Genomic DNA, 8,472 nt, shown 5'->3' on the forward strand with positions numbered 1-8,472 from the left:
TAATGGGGGGTTGTGTTTTTACCACAACAGGAACCTAACTAGAATGATGTTTATGCATTGATACACTTATTCGATATATGTCTACATGTTTTTATGATTATGTTATACATGTATCATGCTCATTTGATGATCTTGCATACAAGGTATCCTCCCTGAATTATGCTAAGGTATGTTGGTTTATTATGATTTGGTTTAGCTGACATAGTATGCCTTGCAGGAAAGAGATTAGATGGCTAGCAAGGTGGTAGACTACATAGAATCTCCCTATGCATAATATGGGTAGCATGGTGTGGGGCACTCTTCTGACTTGGAAGACACATTGAGAAGCCTGAAGGAAGAAATAAGGAGTTGCAACGAAGACATGAAAAAATCATGCAGGCACAAGAGAAACAAGTAGAGGTGAATGCGATACTACTTCAGAGTTTGTCATATTTGCAGCGACAAGGACCACTTCAGATAAACCATGGACATAAGGACAAAAATAATGGGGAATATGGAAGTAGGTCTCCTAGTAGACATAGGTCGGATAAATCTGACACAATCAGAGATGGCAAGCTGTTGGATGCTCAGGATGGGAGAGGTGATCGACACCGGCACTATTCCAGTTTTGGTTCTGATAGGCAGCATGATCTTCATCGTTATCATCCTTACAGGAGGAGTGATAGGGGATACATGCCGGATGAGTTTGAGAAGGAAAATCCACCTACCTTTGATGGAGAGATGAAGAAATCATAGGGTGTAGAAGGATGGTTGTTGGGTATGAAGAAATTATTTCGATTGCATGATTATTCAAAAAACATGGAAGAAAAGATAGCCACTTTCAGTCTTAAAGGTACAATGGATATTTGGTGGGAAGACGTGAATAATTTCAAATGTATACATGAGGAGGATTTGACTTGGCATGCATTTGAAAGTCTCTTCAATAAGAAGTATTTGTTAGAGAGGTACTATGATGACATAGCTAAGGGGTTTTATGAGTTGTGGATGGGTTCTATGACAGATGACGAGTATACTAGCAGGTTTTTGGAGTTATTGAAATATGCGCCTTACCTTAGGGAGGAGAAGGCCAAGGTTCAGAGATTCATCGGTGGACTGCCAATTGCATACAGAGACCAGATTGAGTTCGATGAGCCTAGATCGTTGGAGGAGACCATCTGAAAGTTGAAGCATTGTTATGAGCAGTCGAAGCACAAAGTTGAGCCTAAGCATGAATTGAAAAGAAATGAGAAAGCTAAAGGAAAATGACCAAGAGGAGGACCTCAAGATACAAGTGAGAAAGAAAATGCAGTTACTTACAAGAGGTTCAATACAGCTGAGAAAGGACGTGGAGAGCAACAGGCTAGAGGCGGTGGTAGAAAACCATTGCAGGGTTGGATATGTGGTAAGGATCATTGTAAGAGGGTTTGTCTGCAGTATTAGAGTGGTGGTAGACCCCAGATATACAGTTCTCAAGAGGCACATACAGTTGGTGATGTTGGTCATAGCATTCCTCGGATATATGTAGCTATGGACAACATGCCAGCGGATCATTAGGCATCAATAATTTAGATGGACGATAAGCTTTGTGATCAAGTTGTTTCTATTTTGATTGATCCTAGATCTAACTATAGTTATATTAATCCTAACCTAGTGGATAAGTGTGGTTTAAGAAAAGAAGTGCATGTAGAATCTTGGTTGGTATAGTTGTATATATGTACAACGAAGCGAGTTCACCATTGGGTAAGAGCTTGTGCATTTGAGCTAAATGGTATTCCTACAACAACACATTTGAATGTATTGCCATTGGGATCATATAGTATGCTTTTGGGCATGGATTGGTTATACCTTCATAGAACCAAAGTGGATTGCTTCGACAAGGCCATTGAGTGTGTGGATGATAGTGGGGAAAAAATAACTTTGAATGGGAAGAAGAAGCCTACATCAATGAGGATGGTTACTGCTATGTAGGCTAAGCGTAGTTACAGAAAAGGTTGTGTGATGTTTGCAGTACACATTTCTAGTGATAAGGGTAAGGAGTTTGAGGATGCCGATGTGTTGCGTAGGTACCCAGTTTTGCAGTAGTTTCAAGATGTATTTGCTGAGGACATTATAGAGTTGCCACCTCATAGGGAGTTAGAATTTTCGATTTAGTTGGTGCCATGGATAGCCCCGGCATCAAAATCACATTATAGGATGAGCGCACCTGAGTTGGTTGAGTTAAAGTTGCAGTTGAAGGAAATGTTGGAAAAAGGGTACATTAGGCTGAGTATATCGCCTTGGGGTGCGCCAGTGTTGTTCGTGAAGAAGAAAGATGGTACTCTTAGATTGTACATTTATTACAGGCTTCTGAACAAGGTAACAATCAAGAATAGGTACCCTTTGTCGAGGATTGATGATTTGTTTGATCAGTTGAAGGGAGCAACAGTGTTCTCTAAGATCAAATTGAGATCGGGATACCATCAGGTACACATCAAAGAAGAGGATATCTTCAAGAGTACGTTCAGGACTAGGTATGGGCATTATGAGTTTGTTGTTGTTCCATTTGGTTTGACTAATGCTCCAACTACATTTATGTGTTTGATGAATAGTGTGTTGCGTCCTTATCTGGACAAGTTTGTTATTGTATTAATTGATGACATCTTGATATAATCCAAGAATGAGGAAGAGCATGCTAAGCATATAGTAGCAGTGTTGAGATTTCTAAGATAGCATCAGTTGTAGGCTAAACTTAGCAAGTGTAGCTTCTTTCAGATAGAAGTACATTACTTGGGGCATGTTGTCTCCAAGGATGGCATAATAGTGGATCTAAAAAAGATAAGGGCCATCATGGAGTGGGTAGCTCCTAAGAATATGGATGAGGTGAGATCATTTATGGGATTGGCAGGTTACTACAGGAGGTTCATCAGGAACTTCTCATGCATTGCATATCCTATTACATCATTGCAGTGAAAAGGTAAGAAGTTTGAATGGATAGAAGAATGTGAGTCTAGTTTTGAGAAGCTTAAGCAGTTGTTGACATATGCACCAGTGCTAAATATTACGGACCTAGACAAGGAGTTTGTAGTATGTACAGATGCTTGCAAGATAGGACTTCATGAATTTATCATGCAATAAGGGTAGGTAGTCTGTTATGAGTCACGAAAACTGAATGAGCATGAGAAGAACTATCCAACACATGATCTCGAGCTAGCAACAATTATACATGCATTGAAGATGTGGAGACAATATCTTCTAGGCAGGAGGTTTACATTGATGAGTGATCACAGTGGGTTGAGATATTTGTTTGATCGGCCGAATCTAAATTCCATGAAAGCTAGATTGTTGGATACCCTTAGTGAGTTCGACTTCGAGACTAGATACATCAAAGGGAAGGAGAACCGTGTTTCGGATTCTCTTAGCAAGAAGGTATTGGTAAATCATATAGTAGCTATGAGCTCTATTGGGACACAGTTACAGGATAGGATCTTGCAAGTGGGACAACGAGATGAAAAATACATGGAGATTATGCACAGGTTACAACAGAGTACAGGTATAGGTACAGGTGCAGGTGCAAGTACAGGTGTAGGTATAGATATAGGTGATCGAGATGCAGAATATCCTCTCATGGCAGATGGTTTGGTGAGATTTAGAGATAAGATCTATGTTCCAAATTGCAGTGAGCTCAAGAAGCTTATCCTGAGGGAGTTTCACGCCAAACCATAATTAGGTCTTCCAGAATATCAAATGACATTGACGGCGGTAAAGAAGTTCTACTATCAGTCAAATTTGAAGAAGGAAGTGTCAGAGTTCGTGGATAGATGTTTAGATTTTCAGTAGGTAAAGGTGAAATGTAAGAATCCAGGTGGTTTACTACAACCTATAGCGATTTCAGAACATAAATGGGAGGTCATTTCCATGGATTTCATTATAGGTCTTCTTAGGATAGTGAGGCAACATGATTATATTATGGTTGTGGTTGATAGGATGAGCATGGTAGCTTACTTCATTCCAGTAAAGACTACATATTCAGCCAATGAGGTAGCACAGGTGTTCATGAGAGAGATAGTGAGACTGCAAGGTGTTCTAAAGAAGATTGTGTCAGACAAGGATGTAAATTTCAGAGCTATTTGTAGGCTTGGGTATAGAGTTTGCCTTCAGTACAACTTATCATCTGCAGAAAGATGGATAGAGAGAGAGGGTCAATAGGATCTTGGAGGATATGTTAAGGATGTACATGATGCACCAATAGAAGAAATGGGAGGAGTATCTTCCATTGGTTGAGTTCGCATATAACAATGGTTATCAGGAGTCATTGAGGATGATTCCTTTTGAGGCATTGTATGGGTGGAGTTGTAACACTCCCATAAGATGGAGTGATCCAGTGACCGAGGTACTTACTGGATCGGACATGTTGGCAAACATGGAGCAGGAAATGAAGGTTATAAAGAAGAATCTAAAGGTAGCAAAGGATAGACAAAAGAGCTACGCAAATCAGCGCAGGGTGTTCAAGGAGCTTTAGGTTGGGGAGCATGTATATTTGTGCATCAAGCCCAAGAAAATATCTTTGAGGATTGGTTCATGTGCCAAGTTGGCACCACGGTATTGCGGGCCTTTTGAGATCCTTGAGAGGATTGGACCAGTGGCATATCGACTTGCACTGCCTCCAACAATGAAATTCCATGATGTTTTCCATATTTCATTACTTAAGAAGTATATAAAGGATGTTGATCATGTTATTGATTGGTATGTATTGCAGGTGGAGCAAGGAGAGTTCTAGCCAGAGCCTCAGTGCATATTGCAGTAGAAACATCTCATGCTCAGGAACAGAGCCATAGAGCAAGTTAAAGTGTAGTGGAAGCACTTTGGGCCTGATGAAGCTACATGGGAGATGCCAGATCAGATGTGGGCCCTGTATCCTTCATTGTTTACCGGTTAATGAAAAGCAGTTTTGGTTTGATGTTGGTATATGTTTGGCATATGTTTTGCTGAGCTAAGTTATAAAGCTCCAATAAGTGGTATGGGTGTCATGCTATTATGTTTGTTATATTTTCATGTTGTTATGATGCTTTGCTTTTGAGTAGGTCTTTCATTGTAAACACTGTAATGAGCTAAGTTATAAAGCTGCATGGGTAGTATGTTTTCTTTTCAGTGGTTTTTCTGAGGTCTTGGTGTGGTTTAATACCAAGGATGGTGTTCGCCAAGGGGGAGGGTTCTGTCACAACCCTGGTGAAAATTTCATGTAATAAAAGTTAATAAAGGAAAAATAAGACCACGGGTAAGGGACACGTATTTCAAGCTGAATGTTGGGCAAAGATATTCTAGTGGGCATCACTGGATGCGTGTTTTGGCTCAGGAAAATTGGCAAAGTCTCAGGCAAAGGCACTAAAAGGAAAAAAGGCACTTTTACGGTCATAAGTCGCATGTGAGGAGGAAATTGAAGGAAAATAATGGAAAATGAAGAAAATGGAGGCCTCATTAATAAAAAGGCTTCCAAGGATTAGTTGGTAACCTTTTTTCAGTTCAAGTTTTGGAGCTCTCTCATTATTCTTTCTCTCTCTCACTCTTGGGGTCACTTAGAGTTTTCTTGGAGCACTATAGCTTTGGATGAAGGAAGGAAAAGCAAGAAAAGGGAAGGGAAGGAAAGCAAGGATCAAGGAGGAAGAGAAGGATCAGGCAACTTCAACAACAATACTTGCAGGTAACCTTTTGCATGTGTGATTCCCTAGTTGGTTTGGATATGCATGGCTTTGGATGATGGTGTATGGTTTTCTTGTTGTCGGTGGCATGGTTTTACCGAGTTATAGTAGTGGTTTTCAGCCTAGAATTTCCTTTTTCCGTATTCCATGGTATGTTGGGATTTTTATTTTGGTTTTTGAGATTTGGTTTGCTAGATGGATTTCAGAATCCAGGGCGAAGGTGGTCTCAAGTTTCATTCCCAAAGGCCTAGGAATCCCTTGACTGGTTTTGGCGAGATACACGATAAAGCCCGAGGGAGAAGCCTAAGTTTAGGGCCTAGTGATCCGGGTTTGGATTGCGGTAAAGCCTAAGAGACTAGTCTCAGTTTAGCGCCTAGTGATCCAGGATTGGATTGCGGTAAAGCCTGAGAGACAAGGAGATGAAAAATTCCTCAAGGATAGTGATGGATTCTGAATGGCATTCCAAGTTCGGTTCGGTTGTGATTGGAGCATCGATTTTGGTGTGATCACTGTTTGATGAGGGTGGAGGTGGTTTAACCTTTATATTCCCTTGGTTGTTCATGGAATGGTTGTTCTATGAGATCCAACATTCATGATTGGAATATGGCACGGGGGTGACTGGATGAAAGAGAGATTTGGTTCAACCATGTCTATGGTTGGGTGGAACATGGAAGTCCCGAACTTGGTCAGATTTGCCTATGATTAATGAAAGCTAAGTTCTCTTACTTTTGCACTGGTTTATAGGTGGATTTAATGCCTATCATATCTATGATATTTATATGGTTTTATGATGGTTATAAACATGGTTAAATGACTAGTTCATATCATGGTTATTTCATGTATTTTCTTGTAATTATTAAATGGATTCATGTGAGACCTAATTGATGATATAATAGTTCAATGGAGAAGGAGCTGATCCTTCTGGTTATGTTTCATAAGTTCTTTCAGTCATTTATGCTCCGTCTTGTATCCTAGACCTATAGGTTGCATTGATGCCAAGTGTTTGATAGAATGTTAGTCCCAATTGAGGATGCTCAAGCCTAGTCCTGAGTTTGATTTATCAACATTGTTATCATGTCTTTGATGGATTCTGAAGGTTGTATCAAGTTTTGGGAAGAGTTCGGGATTTTGGGGTAGAAAAGTGGTTCAAATCTTGGGGTCACTAGCATAGGTCTGCTGAGAAAAGTCCACAGTCGCTTGCACATAGGCCTATGAGAGTGAATTTGGGTTGCTATACATTGTCATGCCTATAACATGAGAGAGAGACCAAGGGTGAAAAGGATTGAATCATGAGTGGGACTTAGGGGCAGGATGTCTGATGGCTGACATGTCTCTTGAGGGTGTTGCTGTTGATGTGGATGAGTTTGTTTGATATGTTTCGTCAGTTCCATTTCCTTAAGGTCACCAAGGAAGTTGAATCCCTTATAGTAGCCTCTCTCAGTGCATGTTTACCCTAACTAGCAGGTTTCTTGGGTGGACCTAGGGGGGGGGGGGTGTTACACAGAGAAATGAAGAAGAAGAATGAAGCACTAAAGTCTTCTTACTATTTTGAGTTTTGGAAATAGTATTCTACCACCCAAACCAAATTGTTGTCTCTATTAGACCCTGATAGAGGACAATTTCAATTGGAATTTCTTGAGCCAAAGGTTCTATTTCCTAAAAGTGTAGAGTCACTTCTATATTTTCTTTAGATACAAGGAAGATTCATCCCATAGATCAAATTGATCTACACAAACAAGATGGAGAGATGATATATTCCTCTCTAACAAGTTCTGCCATGACAACTTCAAAGCTGCAAGCTTCTCTAAACAATATTTATTCTCAACTTAAACTATAAAATATGTCCTCATTAACTAAAGATACAAAGATAAAGGTTTTAGAAGATCTTGTAGTCAAATTAGGATTAGATCCTAGTGATATTAATGCTTCTTAGGAAAATATTAAGAGCAGGAATGCAGACATTAGAGCATTAAGAAGGTATCTGAAATTACTAACAAAAAAACATCCTCAAGCTCAAGAAGTGGGAAAATTAGAGAAAGAAAAGGAAAATATGCTATGCATGATTGTTGAACATAATATTCATATTCAAAGTATGGAAGTGAATATGGAAAAAATATTGGTTTAGGGGGGCTTGACCCAGGTTTAGAGTGTACTGTGCACCAAAAAAACCCCCAACCATTGGTCCTTTCGGCAACAACCTGCAAGTAGATCACAGTCTTGCCCGATGTGGTTATGGGAGGTTGAAGAATGAGGTTTCTATAGCCAGAGTAATATCCTCGCTATGGCACCTATGTATTCAATTATGTCTTATATCTATCTACAACTTTGCAGACATGAATAACTTCGTGTTGATGATTAACTTGATAGATTGGCACTTAACACATAAACATAATATAGAATAATATAACATGTATTCCTTCGCATAATTCAATAAAAAAACATGCATGAAAATATATATAACAACCAATAATTAACATATAAAGATAATCAATACTTTGCCAAAAATTCTCCTTTATTAATAAAGATTTTCAATACAGACACTTCTCTGACCTGTGCACCCAACTGCAGGTGGTTGTCCCACTCAGCTGCAGACTCTTCAAGGCCCCCACACACTCAGCTGTAGAGCCTTCCCCAAAACACAAACCCAAGACAGAAAATATGATCAATCTATTAATTCTTTCTATGTTTTTTTTTCTTTATATAGCTTTCCTTACTAGAAGACCATGGTCCACATACCTTGGATCTGACAAAATGATGGACTAATACCCGATACCCATTACAAAATAAGGGACTTTGACCCACCCCAAATCCCCTAAAC

Source organism: Pinus tabuliformis, chromosome Q, assembly GCF_031772625.1.
Source record: "Pinus tabuliformis cultivar Carrire ecotype Pingquan chromosome Q, CPIR1, whole genome shotgun sequence".
NCBI classification, from domain to species: domain Eukaryota; kingdom Viridiplantae; phylum Streptophyta; class Pinopsida; order Pinales; family Pinaceae; genus Pinus; species Pinus tabuliformis.